The sequence below is a fragment of the Phragmites australis genome, chromosome 17 (assembly GCF_958298935.1).
Source record: "Phragmites australis chromosome 17, lpPhrAust1.1, whole genome shotgun sequence".
Classification (NCBI taxonomy): domain Eukaryota; kingdom Viridiplantae; phylum Streptophyta; class Magnoliopsida; order Poales; family Poaceae; genus Phragmites; species Phragmites australis.
The window spans coordinates 22797865-22811419 of NC_084937.1; the positions used below are offsets into that span (position 1 = coordinate 22797865).

The window sequence follows — 13555 nt, forward strand, 5'->3', positions numbered from 1 at the left end:
TGTGGTACAAACTGTAACATCTAAACATATATCTAAACACACGTTATATCTTATATGCACCATAAGATACATACTAATAAATCTATAACATATATATACAAGTAATGAAGAGGAATACAAAGCCTCATGCTGCGGAGCACTGGTTGCTCCTACCCGAATCACACCATTTTTGTGAACGTATGAAAACGAAGACAACGTGGCAGGGGTCTGAACCTTCCGAAAAGCACCGCCCCTGGCAGTGCACTGATTAGGTCATAAGAATGTCAATCGTGTTCTGCGAGGTGCATGTAACGCATAACCATGATCGTGGCGTGGCGTCAATAGTTCGTACACCACCGTTTTGGAACAAAAGTTTTGATCCCTCTTCGAAGTGAAGCTATTCATGTAGTTTATGTTTAGTAGGATTCTGGGTCCACTTAGATTTAGAGTTTGACATGAGTAGGATGATAATTCAACATAAAGAATTTCATTTTCGGTGGATTGATCCTTCACCTTAATGCAAAGAGTCATTTTTAATACAATACCGTGACTTTAAATAATTTTGGATGTTGGATGGGAGATGAAAGGACCAAATATATTGCTATAGTATACGTCGTAAAATATGAAATAGTAAAATAATATGTAGGATTGAAAGAATTAAGTAATAGAATAAGATAAAAGAATATAACTTTATGTTACTTATATTTATATTTCATATAAGTATTTCTACATATTCAAATACAGATACTATATATATTCATATTTATTTTTGGAAAAACAAATTCCAATATATCCACATATATATATATATATATATATATATATATATATATATATATATATATATATATTCGTATATGACTGTTAATCAGATACAAATTTTTGTTACCACATTTATGTTTGACCAAATACGAATATCGGATAATATAAATATCTGCTATTTATTTTTCATCTCTATATGTGATGGGTTCCAGTGAGATGACAAACTTGCTCCGGGACACCGAAAATGCTCGTGCGGGTGGTCATTTTTTGCGGGACTATGTTAGTCGTATTTTTTTTACTGTGATGTTACTATGAATCATGTATGCCTATATAATGTCGTGGGACCGTTTGTGATAAACAGTCACTAATTATGTTAAACATTGTTGCTATGTGCGTGTATGTAACGGCGTGTGACCATTTATCATAAACAGTCTGAAAGGGCAATCTAGGAACATGTAGATACTATCCCTTTAACAACAGATAAAATTAAAGAAAATCCAATAATATCAATTGAATAGAACATTTTCTTAACTCCTAAAATATCAAATAAAAAGAAGGGAGAGGGAGCGTGCCTGGCAAATCTTAACATTGCGGATTAAATATCTTAAAGGGGAAAAAAATCTACACGGTTCCGGATAGTAAACGAACTTAACTAAATCTGTACATTTAAATATACAATACAATGCCGTACAGTTCCCAAAATAGTGGTACATCACTTCTGTCAATGTAGATTTGGAACGGGAGAGAATGGGGTGTGAAAAATTACAATATCAAAAGAAAATCCACAGAATTGCAACCAAGCAATTACTTTGGTACTCAATCCACTTACAGTTCTTTTATCTTCCCATGCATCATAGTTTCAGTTTAATTTTCTCTGACCATTTGAATATATCAGAATAAACCTGGTCACCGCCAAGTTCCTCACCGGTTGCCCCAGCGGCTATTCTGATGATGTCCTCAACCAAAGCGAAGTTCCCCATAATATCAACATGCGCACCACTCTGGGTACCCCTACCTTCCAGCAGAGTTGAGGGTGGAGAATGACTATATTCTCTCACGTAAGTCTTGCTGCCGGAAGGGTTAAACCGAGTTTTTCCACGCCATCCTTTTGCACACATGTAACCTGCACTAAGAACCGGTACAGTTTCATCACCATCGGCTAAGTAAACACCCCCTTTCAAGCAGCTATTTCCATCCCCACCCTCAGCCGAGGCGTCAATCTGAAAAGGTATATAACACTCTGCTTGTGGGGCCAACTTATAGACATATGCTCTTTCGGTAGGAATGCCTACTCCGTACATTGAAAATATTTCCATGTCAGGTGCATTTGGTAACCTGCAAATGAAAAGCTTATAGGTTAACATACTAGAATAAAGGCCAGACACGAAAATACACAGGAGGGGAGGGGGAGGTTTTATACAAAATATAGAATAGGAACGTTGGCAAAGGACACATACTTTGTTTCCAATGGGTTTGACCAATACTTGTAATGCTCATACTTTGGATCATCCAAGTTATCAGCAATTCCATATGAAAAATGAACACTTCCACGTCGCATCATCCTTGGTGCGACAAAGTGAAGAAGGTCTATAATGGAACTAGCAGTGTAAACTTTGTAGTCCGCAACTGCCTTTGTTCCACCCCACCCTAATTCATGATACTCTGTCCAGATATCCCGGCATGATGTATTTGAATGGGCAATATTATTGCCTTTAACAGCATCCTGAAATGATTATAGTGCATCATATGCTGCTTATAGATCCATTTTCATAAAATTGAGGTCCAAAATATATATACCTTAACACAATGAAGTCGCTTTATATACCAATATTAGCTACACACAAAACGGGCAAATCTAGTGGTGCTTCAATGCTCTCCGTAAGTGTTCTAACTTTAAAGCACACTAAGCCTGATTGTAACCACTACTATTACTACTAAAAAACTCTTTCAAGATTTGCGCAATTTAGTGTTTGGGAGAGATAGATTATAGATGCACTACTCGGATCTTTCATCAAGGATAAATCAAGCGCTTCATCTAGGCCCAAACCTATTTAAGATGAATTGGAAGATTAAACCAGAGTAACTGCCTAACTTAATCAGAAAGTTCATGATCGATAACTATGTACATGAATGCATACCACATCAAACACATCTGAAACAGAACTGTAAATTAGTGTAAGAAAATACCGCATCCAGGAAAAAAAGTAAAGAGATGCTAATATGCTTTTGAATACTCACGCGAAATTCTATCCATTCAATCTCTGAAGAAGAAGCTTCTGCTACATCTTTACCAAAAGAGATCAGTCTTCCATAGTTAACAGGCTCTGGTTGAACTTCAACATTTTTGCCATTGATATCCTTAGAAATCTCAGAATCATTGGTTTTTTGTTTCTTAATTTTACACTCAAAGCCATCTTCAGGAGACCAATCCAAGTCTCCCCAAATAGTATCGCCACCTTTAGGGATCATTGACATTGTTGAATCCCATGTACGGGTCATACGCATCAAATGTCGCAAAGTTTGAAGTCCAAGAAAGTCAGAGTCCAGAAATTCAGGTGCAATAGCTCTGTATGTGAACAGCAAAACTGTAAGGGGAACTGATTTTCTTTCAATTCTTTTACCGAAGAGCAATTTTCTTTGGACAAATCAAGATAAGTAAATCAGGATAATATGGCATCCAGCAGCTCCAAGTTCATGTTTCAAATGAAATCAGAAAAAGACATACTCAAATGCATTCACATTTCAAACCCAGGACAACATGCTAAAAATATATGGCGGACTCACTGAAGGAGTAATCCAATGACAATTTATTCAAGCTCACAACTTGGATTTTCTTTACCATACCATACATTATGACTAACGGGATAACAGGGGGTATCTCTAACAACATGGCCCAAAGGTAGGAGAACACAAAGAACAGATCCTGACAATTTGATGGCATGGGAATGAACTACGTTCATACTATTTACACAGAACTACGTTCATACTATTTACACATGTAATACTAGTATTTATATGATTGTAAAGCACAAGAGGAAATGCTCAGACTTGTGCCTGTGATTATATTACTGCTGATTTTAGGGGATAAAGGATAGCCAAACAGAGAAATACCCGGACTTGCGCTCATGATTACTTTATTGCAGTGATACCTTGATTTTAGAAGTTACTTCCTCCATTTGTAAAGATATGACGTTTAGACTTATTTTCTTGATCGAGAATCTATTATGTTTTACAATTTCGAGGACAATATTTCATGGCATTTCCTATAATTCCCTTTTACAAACGAGTTAATCAGCTTACCTACCTGAACAGAATAATTGTATACATTGAGAAATGGGCAACACTAGTATGCATTTCTTGAACTTTCTCCTCATAGAGTATCAAGCAGTAAGTCTTACCAGCTAATATAGAACCATTTTATGCATTGACCTGTAATGGTTGTTTATTGGAGGGAGGAGAGGAGAGGGATGACGACCATGGAGGTCGCCAGAGGATATGGTGGGCAGCGGCTAGGGTTTGGGCGTAAGGAATCGGCGGCGTGAGAGAGAGAAGGCGAGGGTCTGCCAGGCGCCTGGATGGTAAGAAGAGTTTTCGCTTCTAATTCTTGCTTATCTCTGTATTGATGGTTTGCCTCTTTTACATACAGAGGGAGGCTAACTTGGCCTTAAGTAATCTATTACAATTTGAAAAGTAATGGAAAACCCTAATCTACTTCGTGACCAAAGAACAATGTGGACCCGGATGCTACAGTACAAATGGTACTGTTCATGTACCGTGAACAGTACCCACGAGCAGGTTTTTGGATCGCCCGTCCTAATGGGCCATGACCCATGACATCTCTCCACCCTTTCACATTGAGGAGAGCTCTGCATGATGCAAGGTGAGGGCAGTGGTTGAAGTCTGAAGAAGCTCTATGTTGAAGAACGAGTTCTGCTCCATGCGGCTTTCTAGTGTGACGAGGCAGTGTCGGAGATGGTTGATGAAGAACTCCATTCGTCTTGTGTTGATGATGACGACGGTGGCCTTAAGTCGCAGGAGCCTGTATATCATTCGTCGTTATTGATGTTGACGAAGAAGAGATACTTGGCGATGAGCTCGAAGAAGACATGGATTATGGTGACGACGTCTTTGGAGATGCCGTAGAATCCCTTGAAGATGATTGCAGTGTAGTACTCTTCTATCCACATGCATCCTTGTTGTACCCATTGGAAGATTTAATCCTCTTGGTTCCCATGGGAACGAGGCAAGCAAGTAGGCAATGAGGACCATCCCAAGAGCGGCGAAGGTCAGTCTTCGAAGCATATTGTGTGACAATGTGGACGACCCTGTTGGAGACGGTGTGGACACGAAGGGCAAACGTACGTTCCTCATGAACGTTGATGACCGTTGGATGCAATGGAGGTCGAGCAACCATTGTCGATGTAGAACGCCTGAAGATGAAGTTGTGACAACCAACTAGATGGTCACGATCATTGATCTTAGTCGATTGCAGTAGAAGAGGGCAGTTGATCGACCCAACACGAAGGGCACGTGATGTCCATGCTGTCGAAAAAGCACGGCTGGGGGATATCCGGTGCTAGTGGGTGGTTTGTGGTCGCTCCGCCGTTGTTGAAGTAGAAGCAGCGGTATCATGGGACATGGAGACGGCTGCGACCTTGGAGCCTTCTCTCTCCATTGAAGGCAAGGTAGTCGGGGAGGGGTACCGCACATAGCTGTTGTAGAAGGATGCGAACGACGACGTACAAGATGGCAAACCTGAGGGTGTAGAGGACTCGTCGTTGAAGGAGATGATCGACGAGCGGAGACAAGTGGTCGCTGTCGAAGAGATATAGGGGGCACCTCGAGAATTGACCTAGCCACTTGGGGTAGAGGAGGCCAAATTAGGCGACTGATCTACGCCACTGGGTATGAAAGCCATCATCGGGTCAGCATCGCTGTAGGGTCATTTGGTGCCAAGCTCGAAGGTTTCCCACTGAAAGACTTGCAGATCGGCGGTGGTTCAGTGGCATCAAACGCACTGGGGCCTCCTACCCTAAGCGTGAACTCCAGGTCGGCCATGGATGGCGAACGGGAGTCTGTGGCTATTGAAATGCCATAAGCCTCGGCGAGGGATTCCGTGACCGCGAACACAACAAAATCCTATGTAACGGCCGTGTGTTCCTCCTGAACGTTGTGGGCTGCGGAAAGGAAGTCTCCGGTCACATTCTTCGTAGATACTGCAGAAGATGAGACAACGCCATGCGTGTTAGAGAAGATGTTGGCGAACGACACGCGAAGGTCGGGTAAGCCGGTCAACTCCTGATGAACAGTATCATGGGTACTCTTCATGCAATGTGTAGTAGAATCCACATGGAATTGACTGCCTTGCGTCGAGGTGGAAGAAGAGCTTGGAAGAAGCATTTCGGAAGGTGGCGAGTCGTGGAGGACAGCGTCGATGCCGCGGAGGAATCGTCGTCGGCCACACCTAGGGAGACATGGGCAACACTGCCTGACGTCGAGATAGAGTGGAAGACCGGCGTAGAGGGAACGCCGATGTACGATGTGTAGGCGATGTTGCGGGAGTGTTCATCCGTCGATAGTCGTCGAGAAGCGTTGGTCATGACCTCTGATGAAACTGATGATGATGGGACGATAGCATCTGGCAGGGTGACGGTTGTCGGTGGTGCAGTGGTTGAAGATGCGTCGATGATCGATAGTGTGGTGGCTGGTGACGGAATGAAAAAGGGAAAAATGCAAAATCCCCCCAAAAGTCACTTGGATTTTGACTTCCCCCCCCCCCCCCAAAAAAAAGTTGTTTTTTTGCAAAAAAGAACCCCCAAAAGTTTGATTTTGTTGCAAAAAACCCCCCAAAAATTCAAAAAAATAAAAAAAATCACAAAAAAATTCTAAAAAAAACTAGAGACAATTCTAAGACCTTATGTGAAATTTGTTTTCAAAAATAATATCCTTTGCATCATATTTCATGGAGAGGAAGTTTGGAAAAAAAGAAAAATATACAGCTCATTTATTAACTCATGTTATTTTAACTTTGTCATGTCTACCATTATTTTTCCTACACAAATAATTGTTTAAGTAAACTAATAAAAGTGGTTTCACTAATTTTGAGAGTGTTATGGATTAGTTATGAATTAATCTATCTGCAACACATTTACTCAATCCTACACGTTAAAATAACTATTACAAGATTTCATGTATTTTTAGAAGATAGAGGATCATGTAAGAAGACTAAAAAAATTTGTTTCATGATTTTTGGATTAGTAAATAATTAACTATGCATTTAACTTTAATTAATAAATGAGTCGCACGTTTTTCTTTTTTTTTTCAAACTTACTCTCATGAAATATGATGCAAAGGATATTATTTTTGAAAACAAATTTCACAAAAGGTCTTAGAATTGTTTTTAGTTTTTTTAGAAATTTTTGTGATTTTTTTTAAATTTTTTTTGAATTTTTAGGGGTGTTTTTGCAACAAAACCAAATCTTTAGGGGTTTTTTTTCAACAAAACAACTTTTGGAGGAAAAGTCAAAATCCAAGTGACTTTTGAGGGGGGTTTGCATTTTTCCCAATGAAAAAAACATCCATTGAGGCAGCGCATTTACCATGCTGCAGATCATCCTTGTTGGTACAGGCATCTAAGGCTGATGGTCGGCACGGTAAGAGGGAAGAAAGCTTAGGTGCCTCATTTGGATCTCAAGGGCCGTTGAGAGCGGCGAATAAATCAACAAACTATTGTCGGAGTTCTTGGCGGTATTCCTCAAGTTGCTGACACATATTAGCCTATGATGACGCCGTATCGGAGACAAGTGGAGCATGAAGATTGGAGGAAATCGAAGGAGCATCATGGGTATTGTTCATAGACGGAACAATGCTGCAGGTACTGTTCACGTGATGAGTACTGCAAGTATTGTTCGTGTGAGGGACAACCTGGATTTGTAGTTGTCGAGGTTGGTGTAGTTCTTCACAATCGCATTTGCACATGTAGGTCTTGAGTTGACTGCAGGATCGATCCCTCCGACGGAATCCATGATGTCAGAGTGAACTCTGATACCAGATGTAATGGTGGTTGTTTATTGAAAAGAGGAGAGTAGGGGGATGGTGACTATGGAGGTCGTCGACGTCTATGATGGGCGACAGCTAGGGTTTGGGCGTAAGGAGGCGGCGGCGTGAGAGAGAGAAGGCAAGAGTCGGCCAGGCGCCAGGCTAGCAAGAAAAAGACTTTCCCTTCTAATTCTTGTTTATCTCTTTGTTGGTGGTTTACCTATCTTTATAGATAGAGGCTAACTTGGTCACTAAGTAATCTATTACACTTTGGAAAGTAATAAAAAATCCTAATCTACTTAATGGCCAAAAAACGACGTAGACCCAGACGCCACAATACTAATGGTCTATGGATTGAGCCATGACCTATGTCATGACCCTTCTAAGCCAGATCAAGTACTACATAGTCCCCACAAACTTCATCACAAAGCACATATTAATAATTATGTCCATTTACAAATTATAACAAATTGCGATATCTTGCATAGACTTCATTGCCATGGTTATATACTAATTTTATGTGAGTAAAACAAATTACAATGGCAGCATAGAAGTTTAATACTTGAAAAGAATTACAACAACAACAACAACAAAGCCTTTATCCCAATCAAGTTAGGGTAAGCTAAAGATAAAAACCCACAAGATCTAACTAAAAAGATGATGAGAAAATAATAATGATAATAAAGGTATTAGTAATAGTAAAAAATAAAAATAATAAAGGTACAAGGGGACTAATGCATAAGTTATGGTTCTGGCACGTGCATTGTTAACTTCCATACGCTTCTATCTATAGATAGTTCTTTGGGGATATTCCACTCCTTCAAGTCTCTCTTTACAAATTCCTCTCATGTTATGTTTGGTCGACCCTTACCTCTCTTCATATTATCAGCGCGCCTCAGTATCTCGCTATGGACAGGTGACTCTAGAGGCTTCCGTTGGAAATGTTCAAACCATCTCAACCGATATTACGCAAGTTTTCTTCAATTGATGCTACCCCTACCCTATCACGTATATCGTTATTTCGGATTTAATACTTTCTTGTATGGCCACAAATCCATCGCAGCATATGTATCTCTACTACACTTAACTGTTGGCCAACATTCAGCGTCATACAATATCACAGGTCGAATTGATAGAACTTACCTTTCAGCTTTTTAGCACCCTCTTGTCACAGAGGATGGCAGAAGCTTAGAACCATTTCATCCATTCGGCTTTGATTCTATGACTAACATCTTCATCGATATCACCATCCCTCTGTAGCATCGATCCCAAATATCAAAAGGTATCCTTCTTGGGAACCACCTCTCCACCGAGATTAGCACTTTCTCCCTCATGCCTAGTAGCACTAAAATCGCACTTCATACACTCGATTTTGGTCCTACTAAGTCTAAAACCTTTCGATTCTAAAGTATATCTCCACAACTCCAATTTCCTATTAACCCATATCCTACTCTCGTCAACTAGCACCACATCGTCAGCAAAGAGCATACACCAAGGGATATCTCCCTGAATGTCTCTTGTGACCTCATCCATCAGCAAAGCAAATAAATAAGGGCTCAAAACTGACCCTTGATGTAATCCTATTTTAAGCGAAAAGTGATCTCACTTATACTTGAAAAGAATTATGAAAAAAAAACATTGGTAAGATCACTGGGTGTCAAAACTATGGGTTAAATCAGATGGAGCAAATCTTGTCAATAATAGATAAGCATGATTTAGAATGGCCTGAAGCAAACTTACAGACAACTGACATTAGCAAAAGTAATAAGCAAGCTATAGGCAGATGTATGCTAACAACTAGTATAGATCTATAGTTAAAGAGTGAATTAATTAGAATGCAATCTTATAAAGAACTGCATTATGAAACAATATGATCTCAGTAGGCATTGCATAGTAAACTTCAACTACCATGACGATTGCCTACTAGAATTTCCAGGCTCTAAATTTGAGTTACCTAGCAACAGCAACATCTTTGGCTTCAGATGAGAAAAGCCCAGCAACAGCCTTGGGAACTCCTAAGAAAGGTCCACCAATATTAATTACAGCTTTGATATGCTTTGCGCACCAGTTTGGACCGCCGCCGCCTCCCATGGGAGGAGGTGCTTCAACCCACTTCATAAAATGCAGAAAATAGAGGACCCCCCATGGAGTGTGGGATCACCACCACACTATTTCCACCATTAGTAGCTACCAGGAGTTCAATGTTACTCTTTATTCTGCTCAAAGTTTGATCACGAACCTGCAGAAGGTAATCTACATGAGAAATTGATAGTCCATTCTACACCAGTATCATTCACATGCTGTGGGAACTATAGCCAAGCATCAGAACCGAATAGCACATCTGTGAGACCTCTGACTAATTACTGGCATAAGGCCATCAAAGAAGGGTACCTCAGTGTTCTGGAAAGATAATCTCCAATCATATGCAGCCATGTACATGGTCTTTTCTTCATATCCAATACGAGCTAAATTGGCAATTAAGACTGCCCAAACAAAATATCCAGGTACGAAATAGTCTGCTGCAACAAGGCCTGTGACCGGTCTAACCCTTATTCCCGGTTTGTCTAATCCAGTTTCGTTGTCCAATGACATATGCTCCACCCAGCATAAAGGTCTGAAAAAATTACAGGTGAACCGATGAGAAAGATATATTAAGACTCTGCAGCCAAAGTAATAGGAGGCGCAGATATACATAAGAGCAATTTTGTTCACCACGACTGACATGATAAATATGTAATGTTAAAGATGTCCCCACATTTCGTAGAACAGCAAATGATCAAATTCTGAATAGGGTGATTCACAAACTGTGTCTGTATGACATTCTTCAAGTGCTTGAACAAGGCTGCCCGATTTCACAATGAGCACAAGAAATGAGACTTCAAATGCCAGAAGGAAAAACTAAGAAGCAACAATTCATATTTTTCCCAGTACCTAAAATATTGTTGGACCCACAGAGGCTTATTTCACTTCCAGATATAAAAATTTGCAACAGCAAATTACCATCCCAACCAAAATGCTAGTTGAAATTAAAAATAGTTTCAGGGAAAGTGTAATCCCTTTATTTTTCCTATAGTATATATGGATAGCTCAACAGCACAAGGCTTAGAAGCAGCGAGCAGCAGTTATGTTTCTCCAAAATTCTGGTTAGTACTCTACTGTCACCAGAAAGTACGCATCATGGATCCTTCTTGAAAAGCAATACCTAAATAATAGAACTACCAGAGGGAATCAATTTCTCTCTGTCAAAATCTACAGTGCATGCCCAATACCATAAAAAAGCTTCTGCTTTTCATGCAAATTGGAATTTTCTTCTAGAAGTCCAGAAACTGCACGATTTTTTTTTTCAAAAAATCACACTTCTCTTGTTCAAGAAAGTTCCCATATCTCCTCCACTTAAAACCAAGGAAGGAGGATGCACAACTGCAAACGGAAGTAGTTTGTCACTTGTGGAAATCTGGTGACAATAGTAACTAAGAAGCCCCCAAAAAATCAATCAAGACATATGTCTATAACAAATTATGCTAGACAAATAGTAATAGGAAGGGAAAGCAAATAGTAGAAGAACAGTGCGGGCGTTCTAAAATGCAAATGGTCTGAAATCCCAGTCCGGATACTAACAAAAATCCCAACATATCAAGACAACAGAAAGACGTTCTTACCACTACATTTCACATGTCCAGAAGATACACAATTAAACAGTGAATTTGGATGAGTCAAACCACCAACCTACTGACCAAGCAGATGCCAAATTCAAAGTAAAAGAAAATTTGTAGCCCTTCCACAAGAACGAAAAAGAAAGTCATAGAGTAATCTTCATTGCCGATAACCCAATGGAGCACACTACCATTGATGGAATAAATGCCCTAATCGACAGCTCAAAGGCACAGAGAAATTAAATCCTAGAAAATATCTGAGACCAAGTTGGCTAGACTATCAGCAACATCGCCAAAACAACACAAAGGCACAAAATAGAGTAACATTGGACTATTCCGAGTAAGGCACTAACACAAGCCTGTATTTTCTAAAACCAACACTAACGACCAAACAAAGTAAAACTTAAAGAAAAAGCGATGTAGGCAACAAGCATTCATTCGATAGGTTCAACCAACCGAAAAATAAAGACACTCCTATAACCCAGACAAAATTCCAGTATAGTAGTTACCAAAATTAAATTCGTGCGCATTACAGCGATTTCAAAAAATAAAAAAATGAAATTGAGGAGAAGAAATCAACCTCTTGTATACGTCACCAAATGTGCCGCCCCATAGCCGCTTGCGGAAGAGCCCCTCGGCACAATGGTGCCCCTCCCAGAGCTCGAGCCCGCCGGTGACGATCCCGGGGACGAAGACGACGGGGTGCTTCGCGCGCAGCCCCTCCTTCTGCAGCTTGACCCCGGGCGGGTCCGGGAGCGGCCCCGTAATAGCCTCCGTGACGTACTGCGGGAACGACGCCGGCATCGCGTTGTAGAGGAAGAGCAGCAGCCACCACGCGGAGCACACGCACCCCACCAGCCAGCAGCAGCTGTCCACGCACGACCACTTGGCCTTTGTCCTCCTCGTCGCCTCCTTCGACGGCGGCGCGGAGGACGGCTTTAGCCCCTTGTCCTTCTCGTCGTGGTCGGACCCTTCGCCGTCCGAGGGGGGCGGCGGCTGCTTCCGCCGCCGCAGGAGCGACATGGCGCGCGGCTGCGGAGGTCGGCGGTGGGTCTGAGGGCTACCTGCGCGGGCCTACCCGCATCGCGGGCCGCGGCGGCGGCGGCGGCGAACTGAGGGGAGCGAGCGGTAGAAAACCCTAGGTGGCGGAGGAAGCGCGGCGAGGAGGTCGAGAGGTGCCGGGGCCCTGTCGCGGCGTGGCGGCTTCCCGGAGTTCGCGTTTGTGAGGTCGTCGAGCGAGCGAGAGGGAGGGAGGGAGAGAGAGAGAGGGGGCTGGGCACCCGCCGCACCACAGGTCCATAGCGATCCTCTTCCGTGCGCCCGGTGCACGTGGGCATGGGTTCTGCTGGTCTAGATCGCCGGCAAGGAATGACTCGCTGACGTGTGGGGCCCGGTGCGATTGGGAAGGGAAAGGTGCATGAGGACTCTGTCCACGTAAGATGCAAGTAGGCGGAGGGGCTGCGAGGTTGGCTGGTTCGACTGACGACTGGGATCTGTAGGCCAAGGCCTCGTGGGGCCAGACTAGCAGTCAGGGAGCGGTGATGTGCCCCCCCTGTTGCTGCTGCTACAATAATACTGGCTCGCCGTTTACTGTAGCAAAAGTGTTTTTCTAAAAAAGAATTTATAGGTATTTGAAAATATACCATATTAATAAAGTTTGTTTCATGATAAATCTAATAATATAAATATTTTAAGTACCTATAAATCTTTTTAGGAAAAAATATACATCAAATTTGCTATACGAAAAGGCGATAGTAAGTAAACAGAAGTGGAGCCAATACTAATTAGTGATCTGATCAGCATACCGTGTAGTCTTTTGGCTAATAAAATGGTCTTCTCAAAAATTAAGTATGCTTTTCTCAGTAAGCTAAGGTCACTAGCAGGATAGTTTTTTAAACATTAATTAGATGTTTATCTAATCTAAATAAAAAGATGATGTGTCCATCAATTTAAAGATAAGAGAAGATGATTGTTTTTTTAAAGAAACTAACTTTTTGAGCAATTAGAAAATAAAGTTATGTTTGGTTCATGCTTAATGGTGCCACACTAACCTTAGCTAAGTGTGGTTTGTCATAAAAAATGTTGACACCAAATTATTAACTGCATGTGTAGCAAAGTTAGTC

The 13555-nt window shown here is 41.4% G+C and overlaps 1 pseudogene; it reads right to left on the reverse strand.

Moving 5' to 3' along the window:
• Positions 1 to 1375: 1375 nt before the first annotated feature.
• Positions 1376 to 12686, reverse strand: LOC133897083 (phospholipid:diacylglycerol acyltransferase 1-like; annotated as a pseudogene).
• Positions 12687 to 13555: the final 869 nt, after the last annotated feature.